This window comes from Pipra filicauda, unplaced genomic scaffold, assembly GCF_003945595.2.
Source record: "Pipra filicauda isolate LSUMZ 115617 unplaced genomic scaffold, ASM394559v2 scaffold92_size2517590_pilon, whole genome shotgun sequence".
Lineage (NCBI taxonomy): Eukaryota > Metazoa > Chordata > Aves > Passeriformes > Pipridae > Pipra > Pipra filicauda.
In genome coordinates this window covers 1,776,702-1,802,927 of record NW_024105120.1, presented here as the reverse complement: position 1 = coordinate 1,802,927, position 26,226 = coordinate 1,776,702, and the positions used below count along the sequence as shown (strand labels likewise).

Below are 26,226 nucleotides of genomic sequence, written 5' to 3'. Positions count from 1 at the left end.
CATGGAGAACTGGAACTCAAAACTCAGTTAGTCCAAGAAAGCCAGTAAAAGATTTATTCTAAAGGAAGGTTTAATCTTATCATGAGCACTGTAGAAACTGTCAGAAAGCAGAGGGGGGGAAAAAAGCAAAAATAGGGCTCTGAAGTAGTAACACTGCCACATGCTCTCATTAATGCCATCAGGGCTGTAAAAATCTCACAGGACTAATTGATGTTCATATTACTCTTGTTACTTGTATCTTAATTTCACCGGAATTATCAAAATGTGTGAAGTAAACAGCATTCAGCCTTGCATGGATAGATACAGTAATGAGGGCTTACATACACAAACTCCATCCAATATACAGGTTCACAGAACAAAAAAACCCTAAGATACTGCAGGGCTTTAAAGATAGCTCAAATTTAATCAAGTAAAATAAAAACAACATTAAAAAAAAATCAAGTGACTAGAAAACCACCTTTTTAAAGACTGCTATAACACTTCCAAATACTTATCTGAATATAAGAAGTTTTGTTAGTAACCAATTATTTACATGAACTCTTGCTTTGATACAGACGGAGAGACATTCCCCCCCATCATTCTTGCTATGTAGACATCATTTAAATATAGAGAGTGCCTGTAAGCCAGCGAAGACTGAAAAATCTTTCTCGTCTTTGAGATTCAGAGCCAGATTTAAATGGCATATGTATGGCCTGATTTTAGTATATCTATTTTAACACATCATTAATGGGTAAATAAACAAGTAAATTTCTTCTGGCAAGGAAGAGAGATGGAAACATAATTATGCATCAGATGAAAACACAGCTCCACAAAGACTTCATCCTGTTAGTTCTATTTCAGATAAGCCAATGGGTTAGTTTTGGGGACCAAGCAAGACGGGAGTCCCAGGCTCTGCCATCCATGCTTCAAAATCTCTGTGTCATTTCGGGAAAAAGAAAACAGAGCCTACTGGATCACAGATCAGAAATCAAACACCATTTCCCATACCCCCTTTTCTGGTTGATACAATTTCAAGTTACAACTCTGCTCAACTTAATTATCTATAATACCTTTCTTGTGGTTTCCATTACATCTCAGCAGACGCTGCTCTTTGCAAGATGGGGATGGGGATCCTATAGCTCAATTACTCCACCGAATTAACCCTTTAGCGTCACCTACTGAACCCGCTACCCGCCTTGTCGCCCAAGTACCCCCAACTTCCGAAGGTGACAGAAAACCTTTGCAGGCAAGGTTCTCGAGACCCCCCTAAAGCCCCTTCAGAGGGGCCACGGCCGGAGCGGCACGGCGGGGGCCGGCACCGCGGCCAAGGCGGCACCCGGGCTCCCCGGCGGGCAACGCCGCCGCCGTCGGGAGAAAGTAGGGGAGATCCCCAGCGAGTCCTGGCTGGAAGTTGCCCCGGCAGCTCGGGCCTTCCGCACCCGCGGTGATCCCCGGAGAGGGTGGCGGCGGGCCGGGCAGGGGTCCCCGGGGCCACCTTCCTTCCCTCAGCCCCGGCGCTGAGGGGGCGGGAGAGCGGCGGCCGCCCCCGGCGCGCTCCCGGCCGGATTCACCGCTCGCCGGGCTCCCGGCGAACGCGCCCCCCTTCCCGCTGCCAGGGCTGCGCGCCCGGCGGGCTGTAACCTTAAGAAACTTGATAAGGGAATAAAAAGGGAGGGACTTTGGCGGAACCGATTCGCGGCTTTTAATCTCTCCTGACGCGCCGGAGCCAGCGGGCAAAACAAGGAAACAAAAGCCCCTCGCCCCGCGGAACGAGCCCCCCTCGCCCCGCCCGGGCGGCGTTACCTGTCCGGCGGCGGGGCGGCCGGCAAGGCACTTTCCCCCGGTGCGTGCGGGAGGCGCTGGGCGGCTGGCGAGCTGCTATTTATAGTCCGGAGCCTCCAGCAGCGCGACGGACGGCGAGAGGAAATGAAGGGCTGCGCGCCCGGGCAGCCGGAGCGGAGCCCAGCCCGCTCCCTGCCCCTGCCGCCGGGAGGGCGAGGTGCGGCTGGCGCTGGCCGCGGGCACGGGCGCTCCTGCCCCCGGTGCCACCACCCCCGGGAGTCTCCTCCCAATGTCACCGCAGCCCGGCGGCGGCCCCGGAGCCCGCGGCGGCGAAGGGGAGCCGCCTCCCCGGCAGCCCTGCGGCCAGCAGGCAGCGCGGCGCGGCGCGGCTCGGCTCAGCCGCGCAGAGGTGACCCGCTACTGCTGCTGCTGGAGGAGGCGAGACCGACACTGGGGTGTGGGAGGGAGAAGCCGCCGCTTGCCATTCACCTTCTGCCGCCCAGAGGGAGCCCGGCCTCCGCGGCCGCCTCTGCCGGGGGCTGGGAGGCGGTGGCGGGAGCCCGCCCGGCCCGAGGGGACGGTCGGACCGGGAGGGGGTCGCTGCAGGGGAACGAGCCTCGGATCGGCACCTCCCGGAGCACTGTGGCTCAGGGGAGCGCGGCATGACCCGGGGAAGTGTCAGTCACTTCCCTCTCACCGAGATGGAAGCGGGGGCTCCCCAGCAGGCAAGCGAGAGCCGCCGGGCCGGCTGCCTGGCGGCTGCTAAAGTTTGGGGCGTGGGCGATGAGGGATGCCCCGTCCTGTCGGGGAGAAAGGTGGGAGGGCTTCACCTCCAACAAAGTGCTAATGGCATCCATACACTCGGCCTTCGAACCACGGCATTCTGAAAACTGGTTTTGTGTATAAGGCAACAGAGGAATTAAGACAATTTCTCAAGTGTCTTACTCACTTGATAACAATCATCATATTATCCAATTTTTTTTTAATTTCTCTTGTAGTTAGATAAGCTCTGGTATTTCAAACTTCAATCAATCCTTTTGAGACTGCCTGTGCATTATTGCAGGACACCGTCTGGGATTTGAGCAGTGTTAACTCACTCCTACACCATCATTCTCCAAGCAACTCACTTTAATACAGATTAGATAGCTGCCTTACTCTACTCAACAGCATTTGTTACAGGGTTGGATTTAGTGTTTCCTGTGTTGTAATAGCTGCAGTCATCTACAGGTAGGAGGACAAAGCCTAACAATGATCTGTGCAGAGCAGGACTGATTCAGCTTCAAGACCTTGATGTCAAAACAGAGGTATAGGCATACAAAGCTGAAAGCAGAGACACAAAGATGGGAGCTAACCATATACATACATTATAAGCTATGCAAAATTGAAAGGAAGACTCTAAGAAGGCACAATACAGATATTTGACCTTGTTCAAACACTTAAAGTAATACACAAAAACCTAGCTTGATGGAACTACCCATTTACGTAAAGCTACTTGTGCATTAATGTTTGCAGAGTCAGGCTCATATTGAATGAACCATCGTAATGAAGTGAAACTGCCTTTTCAATTCAGAGATTAGTCTTTTGAGTATCTCTCATGAACAATACTTTGCTTCTCACAATAGGAATTTCTTCACAGTCTTCCTTCTTGTTCAATTTTTAATGCTCCATAGTGTAACACATAGCAGAAAAGATCCTGCCAGCACAGGAATTAGTACCAGCAGATTCAGAGGGCCACCAATGACAATCCAGCTGGCGAACAGAGAACTTGGAAAACTTGGCTACGTGTATTTCAATTGTATAGGCTGCTTCTTTCTCTGTGCTCCCTTAAGAACTGAATACTCTTGAGGTTTAGCCCGTGGTGACTTTTCAAATGAAAGCAATCCCAAGCTCTTAGATGTGTTCAGAACTGAGGACAAAGCCTATAAAAGTGACAGCCTGTTAAATTTGGAAAGAATTGCTATGAGAGCCCCTGCTTACTTATTTCAGTAATGAAACCTTAAATATGTATAGCACTGAACATACAAGAGCAGTTATCAAAAATACAGTCTTGAAGAACATTTTTTCTTGGGCAAGACTGTTGTACAGCCACTCACGCTGCAGACCACAGGAAGGAAAAAGGCTGATTTTTAGATTAGTCTTACATGAAAATTCAAGATGTTACTGGAAGATGCCTGTTCAAAAACCCGCCCTATGTCAACATGGAAAAAATATAGAAGATAATCAGAGTTTTATCCCCCTCTGAAAAGTTTCAAATTTGATATATATTCTAAAACTCTCCTTTGTCATGCAGTCAAAATTTTCAGAGCTTGAAATTACACTTAAGCATAAAAAATGTCACCTAATGTTCAAAAATACCAAGCTCAAAATGATTTCAAATGTATTTCAATGCTCCCTACCTCTGAAAAATCACATTTCCTTAAGTGCTTAGATATGGATTTAGGGTGTCTAACTGGATCCACTCAGGCTTGAAAATTTTAGCCTACCTATACCTGTGCTTCATAATAAATGTATCAGAAAGCTTCAGACAAGCTATAAAAGCATTCTCAAAAAAGCAGTGCAGACTTGAGCCATTAGAAGACGCGACACCAGCCTGACAAAGTACTTGACTGTATAATTCACCTCATTCTGGTATATGGAAAGTAGCGTCTGAAGCCCAGACTTTAACAGACATCTGCAGTAGCAGAAGAAAAATTAATATGAAGCCCCTGCTGTGGTGGGGTTTTTTTGCTATTAATATCTTCCTGCTATTTCCCACCATCTTCCAAATCAATGTGCTTATTGCTCTGAAATCTTCCTTTCTGCTATCTCCCCAAGTCCTACTTATAACATCCTATATTCCACCTTATAAATATTAAGTCTTTATCAGGAGTCTCTTACTTAGTGAAAAAGGTGAGGCTGAGAAGGTGAGGGAGAAAGCAAACAAGAAATTAGACTGTGATAGACTTAAGACTTCCTAAGGGGACAATACATAGAGCTATTGGAGAATACCCCTGCTCTGCTAGCCAGATCCAATCTGGCTAGCAAGCTTTACTATTTCCAGGCCAAGATGTGGGATCAATGAGAACAATAACTCATTGAAGAACTTCAGGATGAGAGAAAGAAGAATTTAATGGCCTGTCAGTTGCTGGAGTAGAGCTTCTCTGCTGGAAAAGCTCTAGCAAGCAATCAGGGTCTCCCAGTGCACAGAGGGAAATAACAAGGTTGATTGGAATTTACTAAGCTTTCAAGGAAAAGCAAAGGTCTAAGCAAGAAGAAATGCAAATATTTATTGTTGTAGGCCTTTGCTTGGAGTACATTTTGATGGATAGAAAGGGTTTGTTTTCAAGAAGCTCTTTTTGTGTTATCTTCGATGTGCATTCTCTGTAACAGTTTACCAAGGGAAAGGAGTCCATGTACACCAAATGCACTTGGGGCTGTCATGCTGACCTTGTGAGGAAGCAGGGCTGTGTCAGGCAGAGAAGTTAAATTTAGGCTCAGAATCAAAGAGGGACTGAAGAGGATCTAAACTATTCTGTATTCCTGAGCAATGAAATGTCTTTGAAGGCACAGCTAGGGTAAAAAATCCAAGGCTGCTCGTCCTCCAGACAGTTAAGTATGAATGACTGCATAGCATTGCTTCTCCATACTCAACACAGCTCAGCAAAGATTGTTGAATTTATACCTGCTTTTTAAAAGCAAAGAACTAGGGAATCAAAAATTAAATCCTAATGAATGGATAAACCATTCCCCCATCAGTGGCTGATCACTTCCACCCCTTAAAGTCATGGTAGAACCAACAAACCTGCCTGAAACCAAAGGATGCTTCTGACACTGAACAAAAACCTAAAGCACCAAATGAAAATCAGCAAAAACCACATCCTAGCAGGACTGAACTTGACTGGTACGGCTTCCTGCATAACAGTGTCACTGTAGATTACTGCACAACATTGAAATCTGTGAACTATGTCAGGCTCTTTACAAACAGAATCAGTGACCGTGAACTACAGTGTGGCTCTCGGTGCCTCACACCTTGTTACTTACATTGATGACCAGCATGTGCAAAAAGCTACCCTGCTGATCTAAATATTGCAATTTATACCAAAGATACATATTACAGTGCAGCTATAGAATGACTGCAGGAGAAGCAAGAAGATGGTGAACTAGGCTGTGCAGGGTGACTGCAAATCGTGTGTTACTGAACAAATCCAAGTCGTGACTTTGTGGGTTGTTCTGCGTGGGCAATAGATTGTAACAGTGGCTCCAGTGAGGCCTGTGCAGGCCACTGCCAACATAAAACAACTTGCAGGATGAACACCCCCAGAGGAAGAGCTGGATAACAAATGTAGTGGAGGTGAAACTGAAATTGAGACAAATACCACACTACCAAATACAGAAGAAAGCAATGTCAAAGGAAAACACTTCCTCAGTTATCTGGAATGATCACAGGCTTTTCATCAAAAGACTTTGAGGAAAACCAATACAGAACCACTGGAGAAAGCAACTGCAGAGACAGTATCACACTGTGTACCAAATGAGAGATGGGGGTAGTGCAAATAATAAAAAAACCCAAACCAAAATGAAGTCTTAGGCTGGGCAGATTGCACTTCCTCCTGAAAGGCAGACAGATTTGCTTCCTTTACACCTTGGTAATATTTATTGTGTTTGTTGTACAAGTAGGGAATGATTGTAACAAAGTAACCCTAGTGTTTTCCCATTCATTGGATATATCATGGAAGTGTTTATCATCAATGCCAATCTGAACAGTAACTTCACTTCTTGCTCCACTGTCAGGAAAAAGTCAGTCATACAAATCCCAGACAGAGCACTATTGCACTATTATTGTTCTCTTTTTCGATAGTATTTTGTCGCAGTTTCGATATTTGTTGCTGTGCGAAGTTTCGTATAAAACCAAGGAACAAGAAGCAGAGCTCCAGAGGACAGCAAATGATTTTATCACTAATATGACCTTGGAAATATCATACTTGTACAAAACAAAATGCTGAACAGCATAAGCCTCCTCTGTTGCTCAAAACATTTTAATGGAGAGACTTTACCATAATAGCCTCTATGTGAGGTACAATCTCTTAAAACTTGTGTAACTACTATATCATATGCTCTAGCATACTTCAACAATAATGCAGTTGTGTGCCCAGGCCAAATCTGGATCTGGTTTGCCAGGGAAGACAATCATATGCAGATCTTGCATTAAATAATGTGAGGTGGCAGCTTAAAAAAAAAAAAAAAGAGAGAGAGAGGGCTTTAATTTCATTTTCTGCTCACTTTGCAGCAGTACAAATGATTGTACAGCATGCAAAGCCTAAGAGAGTAAAGGTAAATGGGTAAATTATTGGACCAGTTCCATTAGTACAAATTCTGTAGACTTCAGGGTCTTTTAGTGACCTATGAACGTGGCAAAAGTCATAGTTTTTATTAGGTCTACTGGTACTGCATGCCATCTTTCAGGCCAAACGCCCTGTTACTTGATGTTGGACACTTAACCTCTGCCAAAAAATCACACTGCTCTATTTTATCTCACAAGGCAAAAACACTTCAATATCTTTCGGCAATACTTGTTTGGGACAGAAGGTGAAAGGCCAAACCAGCAGTTAGTTTACTGTCTAAAACAATAAAGTCATCAGACAAGCTGAAATGGAAGCAATACGTGGTTCCCTACTTGCTGACAAGATTCACCATTGCTTTTTTCACATCCCCTATGTAGACTGAATTTCAAGGAAGGTTTGTACACTTCCAGAACAGACCTGTTTTAAAGCATTGTGTTGATGTCCACCACAAAACAAAACAAAACACAAAACCAAAACCAAACAAAAACCAACCAAACAAAACCCCAACAAAAACAAACAAACAAAAACCACCAAGAAACCAAACCAAAGCCTGTCAAGAAAATTCCTTAAAAAAACCTCAAAAACCAAAACTCAATCCCATTCTTGTGGCTTTAAGAGCAGTTTCATGTCACTTTTTATTCCCCCAAAATCACCCCCTTAAATTACAGTTCAGACTTCCAGTTTTGTTTTCAGAAGTTAGAACTATAACTGTTACCTACCTACAGAGAAGAATGTTATTGATCTTCTCCCTTTAAAACTCTGCCAAAAACTCAAGAGGATCTGGCTTTGTCCTAAATTTAATCCCACACTCCCTTTTCCTCAGCATTCAGAGGCAAAACTGTCCTCTGGGATAGCAATGCCTACAAAAAGAGTGTCCCTGCCAATGGCCAGCTGTTCCCAATTCACTCATTTTTCAAAGGGATGAATTGGCAGAAAGCAGCCAAGTTCACACTTGCATTGCCCTCCACTGGTGTATGATATTTATATCATATTATATTGAAGACAATTTTTCTCAAACCATGATAGCTCTTTTGTTTTTTTAATTTGGATGGTGAAAATTAAAAGATTTGATGCAATAGAAAATGAAGCCCTTAGAGCTTTCCAGTGCTTTTGGTGGAGCAGTTCACACAGTAATTCACACCCTCCTTTGAAATAGATTTTGGCTTCATTTGTGGCAGCTGGTTGAAGATGAGCAACATCTAAAAAACTGAAAATTCACAAATGCCTGCTAGATTTAAGTAGCAAGAAGATAGGATACCTTGTCATTGGCAGCTTGACAAAATGGTTATGTGAACTCCATTCTCCTTTAATATATATTTCCTTTTACAGTTGCATACATATATCCTCTAATGTATACCCTGCAAATTCATAGCAAGAGGCACCCAAGAAGATACCACACTTGTCTGAGGAAATGTAAACACTAAAGAAAATAATTTAAGCTAAAGCTTTACCAGATATTCTCTTTTTTGGAGTTTAAGAAGGACATTCAGAAATGATGTGTGAATGCAAATAGAAAAATAATCTTTAGAAGTTGCATTTTCTTCTGTTTACAGGCCCCTCTTGCACTGGAAGGGGTTCCAGGTCTGACAGGTGCAGCTGATAACTGAGGGACTGCTTTGTGCAAGTCCATTGCTCTGTTGAGCAGCAGATTTCTGAAGCATTTTTTGCCTTTAACTTGGACCCAGACAATTTTTCCAGGGCAGGTGTGTGTAAACAAAGCCTGGAATATTAAATTTCACAGCTCCTAGGTGGATTCCTGACATGGATGCTAACAAAAACCTTAGAGCTGAGGGCAAACCTGGTGCCCTGTGCCATGACACTCCAAAACTATCACATCCCTGTAGAGCAACCACTGGGGAACTCCTTCGGAGAAACTAATACAAAGCTTGCAGCACACGTTTTTCTCTCACCATATGTCATCCATGCATCCAAGGGAATGTCAATGACAACAAAAATAGATTAACCATATCACATAAGGACTGGCAAAATCAAGGACTCATAAGACAGAGCCAGTGCTCAAGTCAGTAAGCAAGCAGGTTTGAGTAGCTAAATGTTGCAGGTATTGTTGCACCTCATGGGAGACAAGTGAGAAAGGGGCTGGCTCACAGCTCCCTGTGAATACCAGAAGCAGCAGAATCAGGGAGCTCCTGTCTGCCTGCCACAGAGGTAAGATACCACCATTCAGCTAATTAGCAACATCTCATCTCTTGAAGGGGAAAACTCCTCTCGCTCTTGCTGTGCTTCTGCTGAGCTCCCGCTGTCACACTTTTCCTCTAATTTAAGAAAGAAAACTACAGTTCTGACACCCCTTATTTGAAAACTGCTAGCACCTGTTCTAATCAGGCAAAACTTTAAATCACAGCTGCCTTGGTTTCAGAAAAGTTTTACTTGTGGGATAACTTTCTATCACCTTTTTGTATTGACTTATTCATGTACCTGTAATGTACCCAAGCCCTATCTTGGACAATGATTCTCCTTCTGTTTCCTACACGTTGGCAGACCACATGCAGACTCTGACCCTGATCGTTTTATACTGGTCACAGCAGGACTCTAAAAAGGATATATTTTACTACACAGATGAGCAATCACTTTCAAACCCCTCTGCGGTATTTTTCTACCCAGTGTGCTTCAATTCACAATTTGATGCCATTCAAAAATAGCAGTCTCTTGTCTATGTATGATACTGCAACCCGTCTTAGGGTAAATTCCTTATCTGAAATCATCACTGCTTAATGGTGCATTCTTTTCCCTACACTGCCATTTCAAACAGTCATACAAAGAATATTTTGGAGAGCATAGTATATGCCTAGCTGATTATGTCCCACACTTCTTGTCTCCTGATCTTTGACATATTCTGGATTTTGACCCTGTCTGTCCTGTAGAAACTTGTGTGTAACATGAATCAATTAGCTAAGGGCTAATGACGTTCATTGCTTAAAGTGGGGTGTATGTTCTGCTGGCTGAGGTCTGTTTTTTCCACTGTGTTTGGAAAGCTCATCTGCCTTGCACTGTAAAGTAAATGAAACAAATGGAAATAATGACTACGTGGTGATTGATGGTGAGGACAGTGGAGTTTAGTTCCAGCTTTGTCACTGACCTTTTACATAATTTTGAGAGTTTCACTTAATTTGTATGGATCTGACCCACTTGTAAAATAGCTATAACTGGCCTTTCAACATTTGTGTGTCATTCAGGGTACAAAACAGAATTTTGCCCTGTGTGTCTTATTTTATCCAAGGAAAATTAATTAAGTCTGGGTAACCACCAGGGGAAACCTTCCTTTGTGTACCACTGTGTAGTAGATTGCCTCAAAGAGCTTGGGAGAAAGTAGAATCATATGACATTGTTGGCCTAAAAAGGGTCAAAAAGCTTAAGAAGGAGCCATATTTAACTTGAGTCTCTCTCAGGCTACTGCCTGTGTCTCCATGTCTAGGACAGACTGGCCTGTAATTGAGCAGTTAGGACAAGTTAAAATCCTCAACCAAAGACTCTACACAAGAGCAAAATATTATTAATGTTAAGAGGAATATATTTAAGATAATTTAAGTCATATGTCAGGTCATGAGAATTTGACCCTATTTTTATCAGGAATTAATCTCGCCATTTCTCTGGTTAGCAGAAGATTGGTTTCAAGAACTATCTCCTGCTCCTTATCTAGGTCATCTTGACACATGCAAATATTCCACTGAATTTGATGGAGTTACTCTCATGTAGCTTTAGAACCTCTTTCTGCAGCTCAACAGTAAGAATATTTAGCTCCATGCTTTATTTATTTGTCTGCAAACATTCTAATATCTTGCTGGTATCATGAAAAATAAAGGATTGTGTGTCCTGGAGCAGAACCACATACAGAGGATAGCTACAGCGATGTAGCACATCTAGTTAGAGAGAAACATTTGCTCTTGATCTTTCTCAGAAGAAAAATATATTTGGTAGGTACATAACAGCAACTCTGGAGTGTGTTAATTTGCTTGGTTGACTGCCTACAGATAAATGTCTTCAAACACTATTTCAGCTGTTTCAGGGTAAATTAACCTATGTGACTGTGACTATTTTTGTGAAGACTACTTAATAAAAGGTAACTTCCACAGTTAAAGTATAAATCCATTACAATATAGTGTTTGCATTTATGATTTTTTGGGGGGAGAGGGGTCTCTTTTACTAGTTAACTAACATTAGTTGCTAAAAGTAGATGTTAACTTTGGGGTCATAAAAAACATTTTAGCAAGTGTAGATTGTGTTAATAACTCTGTAACCACTTCCTCACTGTTATTTTTAGGGACAATGTGAGGTCAAGTGGTTTGCACATATATTACTTTTAAGTCAAGCAGGCAAAGAAATAAAAACAGCTTTTTACAGAAGTATTAAGCCGTCTACATTTTATACATTGTGTCAGAGTCTGTTTATTTTTCTTGTGACAAATTCAGAGAAATTCTGTTGGATCCAGCTAAACTGTTCTGAAGCTGCAGCATCTGACTAAGGACAGGATTCACCCACTCTGCAAGAGATGTGCCTGTAGCTGCCCGCCAACCAATCACAGGTGGGATTTACCTTGCACCTTTCACACTTCTTGTGAAAACTATACTGCAGAACCTCAGGAAATGTGAACCAAGTAGCCAAACTCTGCGGTGTGGGCTGGGGAGCGAGTGAGAGATGAGCTGAGAAGGAAGTCTGGGGGTGGACAGCAAGTCAGAGGCAAATGCTGCGGCCGCACTCCATCGCTTCTTCACCCTCAGGCCGGTGTGACGACAAGCGTTGTGGCCACCTCTCTACTCAGAGCTCTTAAAGGGTTTGATGTTGGTAGGGTGTCGGGGACAAGGGAGGAGAAAAGCCTGTGCTGTACATGCTTTGTGGAGAGACTTTAGTCCTTTCACCCCAGAGGGTGGTTGGGCAGTGGAACAGGCTCCCCAGGGAAGTGGTCACAGCACCAAGCCTGACAGAGTTCAAGAATTGTCTGGACAATGCTCTCAGGCACATCGTGGAATTCTCGGGGTGTCCTGTGCGGGGCCAGGGGTTGGACTTGATGATCCTGATGAGTCCCTTCCAACTCAGCATATTCTGTGATTCTGTGATTCAAACCAACCTTAAAACATTTCATGGGGAACCAAGGGTGAGACTGGAGGAAGGGAAGCAAATATTGGTTTCCACAGGGTTATTGTCCAGCAGCCTTTGCTAAGGGAATCTGGGGGATAGTTCCTTCTGCTAAGGGAAGATTTTCCTGTTCTCGTAGAAATGTTGTATTCCTACTGCAATGTAAATTGGGGCAAATACTGATTTTCTTTAGGATTTCCCTAAAATCTCATTGCAGAATACACATTTTACTTTTCCTGCATTTTATATCCTAATAGTGATGTGCCAGAGGAGGTTGCTTGCAATGTACTTTAAATGAAGAAAGAAAGCAGATGGAGAAGAAACATTGGCAAAGAAAAAACCCTGTAGGAACTATGGAATTCTGAGTTTGTTTATTACATTTTTTGGGACAAATTCTCCTTTAGGTGGAAATAATCCTCTCAGAGGAGAAGTTTTTTCCAAACATTTACCGTGTGTAAGAAATAATGGATGTAGATTAAACGGAGTTCTTGAGTCAGAGCTGCTTCACCTCTGCCATCGTCAGAGGACCTGCAGCACGAGCTTCAACTTGCCTGCAAGTGACAGGGGGAACATGTGTCTCTTGTGGCTTGAAGAACAAAATTAACCTGCATTTGAAACTGGCTAGAGAAGAAACTGGATAACGTTTGTTATCACAGCACTTCTTCTAAGGCAGCCGTTCATTTTCCTCTCCTTAATGAGGGCAGAGGTTAAAACATGGAGAATGAACAAGCTTTTCACAATTAAAGGTGAGAATAGGATGACAGTATACAAGGGAAAAGCCTGTGATATTGCTACTAGTAATGAGTCTCCAAGAGCTTCAGTCTATAAACTGCTTTCACTGGCTCTTTACTTTCTGAATGCCACCTCCCTTGATTTTCACCTATGGAAATGGATTTCTTTTCATACTCATTTTCATATTAAATCCTAGAAAGTAAGGAGTGCTGAGGTACAAAACAACAGATTTCATGATGGAAGGCAGAAGTATGTCAGGGCTTCTTGCCATTCACTGTTCAGATGTTTGCTTTTCCTGTGCGGTTAAGCTTTTATTTGTGTAACTGCCATTAAGATAATCATACAAAATCTGGAAAAGTGATATGACTGCAGAGATAATCCAGGCAAAATCTGAGCAAGGACTGAGAAGCACAATACGATCTGATGCTCTTCAAGGTGTTGCAGTCCTTCATTTAGCCTTGACATTTATTACCTCAGCAGCTATTGGCAATAGCAGCTTTGCTTTCTGGCCAGATGCATTCTGGTGCATGATATTTTCCTTGTGACAAAACTTGATATAAACAAAGGAGATGGAAGATTAAAACAATGACCACGGTTGCTTCCTCAGACTACAGGCTGATAGTTACTGTGCTGTTACAGTTTGTATAAAACATAATAGGATGCTTTAAATCTCAGAGTACAGTTTCTGTGAATATGTTTGTTGGAAAAAAGAACAGAAAAAGCTATCACAACGTGAAATACTATCAAAATGGGAGAGAGTTGATTTAGATACCAAGTTTATGCATTTCAGTACAGATGTAATCTACTCTGATCAGCACTGAGGCATTTATTCCCCTTACTTTAGGATTTCTAGAAGAAATGGTTTACAGAAGAGTAGTAAACCAGTCTGCTGCTTGGAAATGGTACTCAGATAAATCCACATGCCCCTACAGTGCTGTTAAGAAAGGTGATAGTGTTATAACAAAAAGGTTAAAATGTCAGGAAATATGTAAAAATATTCCTTTAAAATCAAACATGTAGTTGCTGATTGGGTACATAGAATCGAGAATATTTCTCACCTGGCATTTGTTTCATTTTCCAGTTTGTGAGATCAGGTAGCATACATATGAAAAGTATTTATTGCATTCTCTGGTGGACTACATACAGATAAACAAATCTCTATGTATCCATTTCAATAAAAAAAGAATATTCCTCATGTTCCTTTATTTACTGATCAAGCACCTGAAGTTCCTTTATTTACTGATCAAGCAAAGCTACTAAAGGCAAAAGAAAAGCAAACCATCCCCAGGCAAAATAACAGCCTGAAATCTCTGACATGCAGTGTTAAAGCAAGACTAGCTTGTAAGGAAAGACAATTTTTTTTTTTTAATGAGGATGGTATTCTTAGGAAAGAAGCACTTGGTGGCTGGGCTGAAATGCATATTTTAACTCTGTTTGTAGATGCTCAGAAGTACTGGCAGGGCTTTAAAATACCCATAACCGAGCAGAAATGCTACCATTGATGATGGCCCAATTTTGGCCCATATAAAGTGATGGCATAATGGTTGTAGGAAATACCTATGATTCCTTTCAAAAATTTGAAATAACAAGAAAATCTGCCTTGGTTTCCCTGCATCACTGTGGAATGTGGGTTTACCATAATGCTCAGCCCGAGCATATTTATTGCTTCACGTTCAAGCATAAAAAATTATAATTTTAAGATGAAATGCAACGATTTTATATGCCACTTCAATGGTCCCAATTTTCTCCTCATTGGATTTTCAAAGAAAATCCAAAAAGAAGCCCAGAGAGATACTGACTGAGAGAGAAAGCAACTGATCTTCTGTTCCCCATGAGGGAGGAACAGAGCAGCTTGTTCAGCTTCAGTGTGAGCTGTAATGTAGTGCAGGGTGTCCCTCCCTTCCATACGCTTTCCCAGCCAGTAGTTGCCATAAACAACATTGTAATATTGTCATGTTGCAAGCAGGCTAATCATGTCTCACATTTGGATGATAGCATAAACAGCATAATGTCTGTTATTGCCACAATAACAGTTTCAGCACAGGAGCCAAGACAAGGAAGAATAGGAGCTGAAGAAAATAAGGCTGTTATACAGAGATCATTCTAGTTAACAGATGAAACTCCAGCTCCAAGAAGCTGCTTTTCTCTTTGCAACAACCTAATCAAGCCTTCACTGCCTCTTGTTGAGGTGTGTTTCTGCAGCACTGGTTTTTTTTTTGGTCTGCTCTAAATCAATGATTTAACTGATTTATCTGGCTGTTAGGTATGACTGTCATTTATTAAAATAGTGAAGAGATATGGGAGCAGACAGAACAATTGAAAAGAGGCAAGGTGAGAGGAAGTGTGTAAGAAATAAAGCTTTTTGTGGAAAAGGTCCATGGAATAATAAACTATTAAAAACTCCCCTGTGGTATTATTTTTATACATACAATACAGTTTAATAGAGAATTGTAGTGTGTATTACAAGTTAAAGTCAGATAGAAATAACATGAATTTTAGTGGGAATAAATGTTTTGTTAGAGCAAATTCTAGGACTTTCTATTTTATTTCTTTAGAAATGAAGGTATTCTTCAGTAACTAAGAAATAAAACTGAAAAAAAAATACAACCAACCATCTTGAATTATATACTTGTTAAAGGTGATAAACAGATCATTTTGGGCTATTATTATCACTTTAACAGTGTAAACCTTTTAATGCCTTTTTTATTTGAGATACCTTTACATATTATGAATATAAAAAACCCAGACATATAACTACATGCAGTTTTGTAGTCAAGAAGAAATACAAGTCAATGAATGAGCCTCCTCTAGTTTGGAAAAATAGAAGCTCATTCATTTTTCCCTGTCTTGACACAAACCACCGGATTTCAAGAATAGAAAACAGTTAATTTTACCACTACCTCACTGATCATAATTTGAAGATGCAACCATACATAAATATATTTTTGCCTCTTTAGCATAAAAACTTAGAGGAATATTTTTTCTCTCTCAACTCTGTACTTTCCTTTCCCCATTCAAATAAACGAAGTAAGTTTGCTATGAAGTGTTCCTTTTACTTCAGCTCTTTTTACTTGCTCTTCAGCTAAACACAAACTGGTGTGTTGTAGCTTGACCATGCCTCATCTAAATCATGTAGATGACTGCAAACAGACCAGTTTGTTCAGCCTGGTATTTTGTCCCTGATGGATGGCTCTGCAACCCAGTGCTAGATGGGTAGGTGCAAATGGATCCAGGGTCTTAGTGATGTGTGAATAAAAAAACCCAATTAAGATCAAAATACCTTCCACATAGTTAACATAAAAAGTGATGTGTTGAGTTAAATTACACTAAGGAATAAATGGCAAATGCCTGCTTATCTCTGTTAGAGAGGTTTTCATGAATAATCCAGCATGCCTGCAAATGATAATGAAAGTGCCCATGTCTTATATCTTAGAATTACTTCCCCCATAGTCTCTTCAGGCTAAAAGCTTTGCCTATTGTTGCACACCATGCGAGGATGAAGAGCAGCTAATGCAAGGCTCAATTTCTATGTTGACAGTCTACTGCAGTTAGAGGTGAGTTCTTGTTACTTGCTTTTGCACAAGCCCACAAAAGTGGTACTGCCCACTTATTTCACAGGCAAAAATATAATTTATATTTCTCAGCTAATGCATAACTTTTAACAACACATATTTAAAAGTTAAAACCAGCCAAAAATCTGCAAAAAATCTGTAACTCTACCAGTTACCTCTATGACACTGGCCTGGTGGAGTCATTAAAAGGGGAGGCCTGGCTTAAAATTCAAAATTCAGCTGATACATGTAGCACCCCATTAGTTTTAAAGTTTGCATCAGGACGGGTTAGGTCAAGTCCAGAGCTGGTGGGAAATAATCAGCTCCTTCTGTAGAAAAAATATACTGACAGGAATAACCCTGCCAAATTACAGAAGGGAAGGCAGAGTGGCAATGGGAACAGACTATAGGTCAGTCAGTTTGTTAGGGCTTCTAGAATTTGTATCTTACCCAAGAGACATTTTAGTTACAGACTAATGAACTGGAAGAGATATTTGAAGAAAAAGGGTATCCTAGTTGATATAGTTCACAAAGCATTACTTAAGCCTCATGAGTCTGATGGACAACAAATTATTGTTGAAACAGCTCAAATCTAAAGAACATTTTTCTGTGTCATTTGTTTCAACTTGTTCTTCTTTGTCACCTAAAATCAAGTAAGTAGCTCTGCAGCACGCATTTATGGGCCGCATCAGTGACAAGTTTACTCTCCTACCGTCTCCCTTGTACTTCTTTCCTGTCTGAAATCAAATGGGCAGGGACTACCTCTCAAACAATGGCAGATTTAAGCTGGAATAGCCTGCTGTTCATTACTCTAAGACCATTTCACGTTGCTCTGGCAGGGTACAAGAGCCATAAACAGATATAAAAGCGTAACTTATACTCACTTTAGTTCCCCTTTTATAGTGCCGGTGACGTTGCTGGTGAAGCAGCTCCAGAGTAACCAACAACCCAGACCTAAATGTTAGCTGTTACTATTTTATTGCATGCACAGTATTGCTACAAATATACAACTTGGGATATTTGGTCCTGTTGCCAAGATATAGCAAAATGTGCTAATTACAGCACGGTCTCTACAGCATTCCCTGAGCTGGAAGACAAGGAAGCTCCAAACATATCATGGCCTGCAACTAGAAATTGTTTTGCCCTGTTATTGACCATCACAAACTCTTAGAATGTTTTGAGTTGGAAGGGGACCTTAAAGATCATCACCTTTCATAGACCAGTCTGCTCAGAGCCCCATCCAACCTGGCCTTGAACACTTCCAGGGATCCACAACTTGTTCCTGTGCCTCACCACTCTCACAGTAAAGAATTTCTCCCTAACATCTAATGTAAATCTCTCCTCCTTTAAAAGTGGCCCCCCTTGTCCTGTTACTGTCTGCCCATGTAAAAAGTCATCCTCCCTCTTTTTTATAGGTCCCCTTTAAGTACTGATAAAATGTTACAGAAGAACATAAACAAGCCATACTGGAGTATACAAAAGATCCAGAGAACCTGGTATTCTGTTTCCACCGGTGGTCAAATGCAGATGCCTGAGGAACAGGATGAACATACACGGTCCTCCTCTGAGACCCTCCCACCATTCAACCTATGGGAGCTCAGGGAATTCCTGAAACACAGGAATGAGCGTTCCTTCATAGATTTTCCTCACAGAAGTTCATGCCATCTTCACCCAAATGCCTATAAACAATCAGCATATCCAACATCTTGTGGCAAGGAGTTACTCAGGTCTGTTATCACCTTCTTTATTTTGAATTTGGATTTGGGAAATGGTTCTCTGTTGTGTTCTTTGCTCTTTTTCTCCACTTTCTAATGCTAGATTAATTTTCTTGGACTGCAGTTGGGCACTGACCAGAAATTTTCATAAAACTGTCTCTTGCAAATTCTAAATCTTATTCTCTAGTACCACAAGTAAATTCAGACTTTGTGTAAACTTAGGGGTGTTTTTCCTTTTCATGCTTGAGTTACATTACATTTCAGTTGCCATTGTGTTGTTATTAAGATCATGGAGTCTTTTGCCAATATTTCTTAACTGGACTTTTTTACTCTCTCACATCATTTAGTGTTATCTGCAAAGTTTTTCGTATCACTGCTCATCACCTTTCCTAGATTGTTTATGAATATACTGCACAGCAGAGATGCTAGCATTGATCTTGCAGAACTTTCCATTGTCTCTCTCCACTGCCTAGTTATTTACTTACTCCCATCACAGAATCACAGAATAGGTCAGATTGGAAGGGACCACAGTGGATCATCTGGTCTCACCTCCCTGCTCAAGCAGGGTCATCCTAGAGCACATTGCACAGGGTTGTGTCCAGATGGTTCTTGAATATCTCCAGTGAGGGAGATTCCACAGCCTCTCTGGGCAACCTGTTCCAGTGCACAGTAAAGAAGTTCATCCTCATATTCAAATGGAACTTCCCGTGCATCAATTTTTGCCTGTTGCCCTCTGTCCCATTGCTTGGCACCCCTGAGAAGAGCCTGGCTCCATCCTCTTGATGGAGGAGGCTCCAGCCTCCTTTCAGATACTTTTATCCTCTGATTATGATCATTTAATGCTTTTCTATCCCTGCAAAAATCATTCCCCTCATGCCATTGTTGCAAGGTTTCATTGAGACTTTATACATAATCTCAAATCCTGGAGATCCAGGTGAACTACATCAACTCAATCACCCTAAACTGAACGTTTAGACAACTCTAAGAGGCTTGTGAGATATGGCTTCTCCTTACAAGAGGGACTGCCCTCCTCACCAGGGCGCTACGTTTCTTTAACATCTCTCTTATAGCTCCTCGCTAGTCACTAGTTCCTCAAATCTACTCTGGAAAGCTTTAACTTTTCCCATTATGAATACAATGGAATGGCTATGTTTGAATTACTGCTCTTTTATTGCTTATTTCTTATGTAAGTCTCCTATGCTGTAATGGTAGGTTATTCAGATGTGCCTACAGGATTAGGATTTGAATATTCTGTCATATCAGGTGTCTATTGATCACATTGAACTGAATTCAACACCATTAAAGTAGAGGGGATCTTAGCCACTTGATTTGGTATAACAAGGATGAAATTAATTCTTGCCTCTATGTCACAGAGGCTGAGTGCTTTTTGAATGCTTTTCCCAGATTATAATTTTTATTGCTATGTACAGCTACTAGTAGTTCAGATTCATTCAATCTGAACGGAAAACAGCCTCAATTTAAGATGTACTTAACTTACTCATTCCTGATGCTTTGTGTTGTGTAGTCCTGAGGCACAGCCTCATTCATTTGAATCTCATCCTGCTTGTTCCACCGTTCTCTGCTCCACTGCTTAAATCAGCATGTGCTGCAAGTCTGACCCTGGTCTGTTGTCTACAGTCTCCTGATTCCAGAATGCCTCTGTTTGTGCTACAACCAGTATTTCTTCTGTGCCTGCACAGGCTCAATGTTTATAAATTCCCAGACCAAACAGAGCCTGGAAGTGACTACTCTCATTTTGAACTGAGTTTATTTCCTTTCTTTTAAATTTCTCATTGACAGATATCTCCATAAATAAGAAAATAATTAAGAAAATTTCTCTCTGAGAAATGGGTAAATGGTATTCCTTTGAATTCTCCTGACAGAAATCTAAGGATTTACAATGAATCTGCTCATGCCCCTCAAACAAATGAGTAATAGTGTGCAGCCATGGAAAGCTATTGCTCTATGCACCACCTCAAGGCAAGATATTCCCACAATTATCTTGCTATCTTCTCATTAATCAATGATACGCTTTGTAAAAGTCAGGAATGCATTTGGAAAAAGGAAGCTGCTTAAAAACAGAGAGGACCAGAGAAGCTAGTAGGATCAAACAGCCTTTATCTTTCCTTTGGTGTTCCTAGCAGGACAGAAAACCCTATCTCAGCGGGCTCCAAGGCCAGCTGTGGAACCAGGCACTTGAACAAGGATCCCCAGGGTGATGCAAAGCCTTCAACATGCTCCCCTTTTGGGCAGTGCTGCTCCCCAGCCTCCCCCACTGCTTTTGTGTGAAAACACAACTTGAGTCATTTGTTTTTTAGGTTAAGGATGTAAACTCTTTTCCTGCATGTTACAGTTTGGAAAGCAACAAAAATCAACGCAAAGGAGCAATCTGGAGATTTCCTTCCTGTAAGAGTTTCTTTTTTCATTCTGCCATGGAAAGGAGTAATTTGATCCATGGACAGCAGAAGAGGAAGGGATTTCAAAATTCCTTGTTAGTGGCCCAGCTCAGTTCCCACTGAAAGAGCTGAGTCTGCGGAGTCTACTGAAATCAGCCAGCTGATGAGCACTTTTGAAAACACATCTTTGCCTCAGACAGACAGTGGTGGAGCTGTGCATAAAATTTCTGAAATTTACTTTGCCTAGAGGAAAGACAGCAAGCCCTGTCTCTCAAATTGCATTGAGGGACAGCTCTCTTCTCCTTTTCTCATTACCATAACCTGATTAGAATTCAGTGTAAAGATTAGTGATAGCAGGACTGGTTCTGGTTGGACATTTTTAGGCCACAAATATGCCGTTACATAATCAGATTATTTAATCTTTTCATAAAGATGCATTTCTTTATCATAAGAAGATACGGGGTTTGTTCACTGCAAGAAGTAATTGTTATACTTTATTAATAGAAGTCTGGCTTGTTTATTCAGAGTCAAGGTTTTTATAACTCCTGAGCCAGTGATGCCCAGTAATTATATCTGTAGCTTTTGGCTCCTGTTGATTCAGTGCTGCCGTATTAGAAGGATTACTTTTATATATTGGAGAGCCAAAGAAGATTTTTCTTTTATGAATACTGAACTTCTGAGAGGCTTTTTGAATTAATAATAGTGGAATTAATGCTTTGAAGGCATTTTTATTAAAATAGTTATCTCAGTGGACACTATGCAGTAATGTGGCTTGAAAAGTAGGACATATGTTGGAGAGGAAAATCATAGTTTTTTTGCATTTGTTTTAATTACAAGTCAAGACATAATGTCAAAACCCTCCCAATTTTTCATGAACCAATATATTATAAAATACTGAGAGCTGATAAGGCTCAAATTTCTCCTTAAGGATGCGAAAGAGTAAGTGATAAATTTGAAGGAAATCCTTTTGTCTCTTTTCCACAGTGAAATGTTTTCATGAAGCACTGTCAAGAATGTGATGAGATTGAAACATTCCCCTGAAATGTTTTAATTCATTTCTGTTCGCTCTTTCCCATGAAAGAATCTTCGTCTGAAAAACTTCTGAGCAGCTGTATTGTGCAGCGAAACTGTGGCTCACTGCTGCAAAGACACGCCAAACTCAGAAACATTTTGCTTGAGATGTGCTTCTGCCACCTTGTGCAGCATTACCATTGTGCCATGATTCCACAGGGCTGAGCCTTCGCTGAACTGGGCACTTCTCTGCAGCAGGCAGAGCCCGAGCAGGGTGCAGTTTAGATGCTATTCAGTCTCTGTACAGAGAAAACCAAGCGCAGTGCAGAGGCAGCAGATGCAAAGGCAGAGTCTGCAGCAGAGCAAAGACTTGCATCTGGGCTTGCTCTCTGAGCAGTGAGTGCCTTGGCCAAAGGACTGTTCTTTCACCTTTGGTTTGTTTGCAAGTCACGAGGCTTGGAGTTTCTGTTGAACTTTGTACCAAGGCCCCATCATTTTTAACTGCTAGTCTATCAGAAACTTATTTCCCTAGAGTTTCTTTTGGTTACTTTTTCCTCGGTCACTGGAAAACTGCCATTCACCTTCTGAGACGAATTCTGAAGTATTTTGCTTGAGTCTTCCCACACAGGAGATGATTAGAGGGCTCCTAATGGGGATCTAAACCACAGGGGATCAGATGCCTTGAGATATTGTTATGGACACATCAGACACCTTCAATGTATAGAGAGTTTTAATGGATCCCACTATGCAATAAATATTCTGTTCATCATTCCTTAAAAGTTCTGTTACCATATGCAGAGTCCAAGTGCCTAATAACTGTTTTAATTGGGTGCAAAAACGCTTCTCTAGGTCAATATTAGTGATAATGGTGAACCCACAGATACTTCTCCTTCTGTAAATATTACTACTGTTCAATTATTTTTTGAGATTTTGTGATCCTATTTGTTACAGAGAGTGTGCATTCTTGGGCAAAAGAGATTTCCCTAAGGGCAGGATAAGAGCTAAATGAAATGTAAATGCAGGGATGGCATTAAGATATCATACAGCACAATACTATAAATATTTAAAGTCACTCTATATTCTGTGTTATGATGTACATGTGAGTGAACCTGACCCAAATTTACACTGTATCAATGCAAAATTATGTGATGCAAGTGCTTTAAAAATACCATACAGTTCCAACACATGGATAAGACCCAGAGAGAATGTTATTTTGGGATAGCATTTCTAAACCAAATGTCAAATGTGCACATTTCCTCTGCATCCTCCAAGTCCAGAAATAAGGAAACTGTTGCCACTTCCTAGTCTTGCTATCTAATGGTACATCCTTGACCACAGCTTTTGCCTCAATTTAGGAGATACTATTAGTACTTTTGTTGGAAAAGAATAGAGAAATAAGGTAATTACTGCAGCCAGAGCTAGCCAGGGATCCCTTAAAATCTAATTGAAAACATATTATCAAGGATACCTACATAAGAGAATAGTGTCTAAAAACTCATTTTCTTGGTTGGCTACACATTTAAATACACAGACAATGCCCCAGATCTGCTGGACCTAGAGCCTATGTGTTCATTCATGCCTAGCAAGGACAAAACACATTTTCTACAGTTACCAAGGAGAGAACAGGGCATGCCAACTTCTGCTCCTGTAACTCACAGCTGTTCTTCTCACCTGAACTTATGCTCAGAGAAAGCCCTGAGAATATAACCTTCTTCTGCTGTAAAAAACAACCTTATGTACCATATATTGCGCAAAAAATGTTCAAATATCCATGACATTGACATGTATTATTTAGTGCATTTTCCCCCTGATTAAATTTTCATCTCTAAGACCTCGATTTAATTTTGTTGGATTCATGTTTTTCAAAACCTGCTGTTGTTTTACACAAAGCTACAGAAAGTTGTCCTTTTAAAAATCCAGAACATACATAATCTGAAACAGTCCACTTTTATGTAAATCAGGAGAAGAGGTGAAGTAGTTGTAAAAAAACCTTTATCATGAAAAGGTTTATATGCCACCATCTAGTTTCATGGCAATTTATTTTTTCTTCTATATACAAGTGAAGTACCAATCTTTTTATTTTCTTTTTTCTTTCTGTTTTTTCCTTAAATTGAATAAAAAAATCTGTGGTTTTGCAGTATGAAGTGAATATCTGGCTGACTGAAAAGGCTTAAAATGACTCCTTAGGAAATTCTGCGTGCCTCTTTTTTTTTTTAAAGAAATGCCCCTTTTCTACAAAATGGTTCCCCCAGATTAAAGTAGTCTTGCTGAAGTGGTTTTGGACATTGATTTACAATAGAGCTGTATACTGCTTGAAAGAAGGAGGTTTAGAGAGCAGTACTCAGAGCAAAGCTGCTACGGCTTTTATAAAGTCAATAACACGTTGCAAAAAGCCCTGTGCCACAGAACAGCTCAGGTTCCCTAATGGGAAACCCAGTGGCCTTCAATCCTGTGCCTTAATGTACCTGATATTTGAACTTCTGTCTCCAGACCGTAATTGTGAAGGCGGTTTAAGCCAACACTTCTCACCTTGCAGCTGATTAGTGAGGAGCACGTGGGGACAGCAGCGGCCACGGGAAACCAATCACTCCGAATCATCCGTCCCCAGCCTGAGGAGTTGAGCCTGTGGAGGGAGGATGCCAGGGAGGTGACATTCTGCAGAGGATTTGCCACCCACAATCAACAATCCTTTCAGCACAGTCTCCCATTACCCTTGTAATCCCCACACCACCCTATGGCTGGAAATAGTAAATCTAAACCTACAAGTAGACCTTAAACCAGTTCATTCCTCCTGCTCACAGAAACCTGAACAGAATGTGCTAAGTAGGGAAGATGGTGGATCTGCAGCACCAACATCCTTTCCCTATCCATCTCTGCCTTCCTCTAGGCTTTCGCACATGGCAGCATTGACTGCCACTTCAGCACACTTCAGTGTCCTCGTCACATTAACAGAATATAAATGACCATGGAGAAGAATTTAGGTGGAAGAAAGGATTTCCACCAACATACTGAAGGGAATGGAGGGGGTAGAAGTTTTGCTTACTCTGTGTTTTCCTTCACACGAAATCTGGAGGCAGTCAGCAGCCAGAGAAAAGCAAGCCCAGGGTCTTTGTCCAGCAGCTACCTCTGTCTTTAACTTCCCATCTCTTTCTCTATGCTTCTGTTTATGAAATTGTAATGATAGTAGTAAAACAAATGCAAATAAATAATGGATGGATGAATACATCTTGGGATGAATAAATTATGGGAGTCATGCTGACTTTCAAGAGTAAGAGTTATTGCAGTTCATGCTTGAGAGGGGCTGTCAGGGTGGGTTGCTCCTGGATCCACCAGCACTCGCACTGTGGTGCTGCCAGGAGCAGCCTGAGTGCCCGGCCAGGGGCAGGGGCAGGGGGTTGCTGCTGGAGCATGCTGCAGGCAGGCTGATGTGAGAGACAGCCTCCTGCAGCCAGAGCCTCCATGGGAGCTAGGGCTACAGACTAGAAGAAAATACATTTCAAAGGAAAAAAAAAAACCTCGGTAGTCCAAATTAGTCCAAAGTATCCCCACACTTGCTGCTGGCATATGGAGAGAGCTGAGCAAGGCTTCTGAAATCAGTGACTACCCAGCCTCTCCGGCAGCCCTTCTCCCAACCGTATGACCAGCGTCACAAATGGATGGCTTCACTTTCCCTTTTTTCCTATGGGGTTTTCTACCTCTTTCCTTGTAGCTGAAGGAGAAAAATGAAGATTCTCTGCTAATGTAAAATGTTATTGCTCCCTGGGTTTCAGTTTTTCCCAGCAGAGGATCAGATGTTGATAAAGCAATACCAAGTAATAGAATCAGATTTATTTCCCATTTGGAGATGGCAGAAACTTTTGGAGAGTCTCTGATAAGGGAGTTGAATGAAGCCCAAGACTCAAAATGCTCTGGACCATCTCTTATTTTTGCTTGAAACTAGCAATGAATCTGAAACAGTTCCTCTTTGTTGGCCCTTACACCTTTAAGCCAGAGACCCTTGCTGCATCCAGAGTTTTGGGAAATGAAATGTAAGCACCTGATTCAAAGAAAAGAACTATTATAACTGTTATACTTTAGCTGTGTCCTTAATTTAGGTGCACTTGAGCAACTGGGATTTCTCAACATGCATAATTTCTTGCAGTATGGATAAAGCTGAGGTTTTTATCAGAAGGTCCCACCACATGTACCAGGTTTTGGCTGTATTCTGTGCAGACACACTACAGTGCATGAAATACAGACATTGCTCTTTCTTGCTTCCTGTACCCAACCCACTGCCTGGAATTTGTCTTTTATTTATATAGGGTTTATATGGAAAGTGGCCCTCAAGCTCGAGCTGCATGTATGTACTTCCACGCTTATTGCCATTCCATTTCTTCAATACTGTTTTCATATTCTGGCCACTTTTAATCTAATATGAATAAGGAATCCCCAAAATTATTTGATTTCTGCCAAATTTTGTTAATATAGACAGTCAAGTAGAAAGGAAACCCTACCCAGAGCCTGAACTGAGTGAAATGCAACGTGTTCATACATTATTAGACAGTGCAAAATCTATGTAGAGGACGGGGAACAGAGAGATAGAGACACTTTTGAAGAACATGTCAATTAGGAAAATATCCCACTAAATTTACACCTTCCAAAATCTATG

At 41.4% G+C, this 26,226-nt stretch overlaps 1 protein-coding gene across 3 annotated transcripts in view; it reads right to left on the bottom strand.

Moving 5' to 3' along the window:
* Positions 1–26,226, bottom strand: part of INPP4B (inositol polyphosphate-4-phosphatase type II B) — a 371,943-nt gene that overhangs the window by 307,829 nt on the left and 37,888 nt on the right. Inside the window, exon 1 of one of the 3 annotated variants that reach the window (XM_027729659.2) lies at positions 1,783–2,124. The exons of 1 other annotated variant lie outside the window; for it this stretch is intronic. The gene's annotated coding sequence lies outside the window, so the exon portion shown is untranslated. Of the gene's footprint in view, positions 1–1,782; positions 2,125–26,226 lie in introns of those variants that run through there. One more of the 3 variants, XM_039391278.1, reaches the window with a different exon arrangement.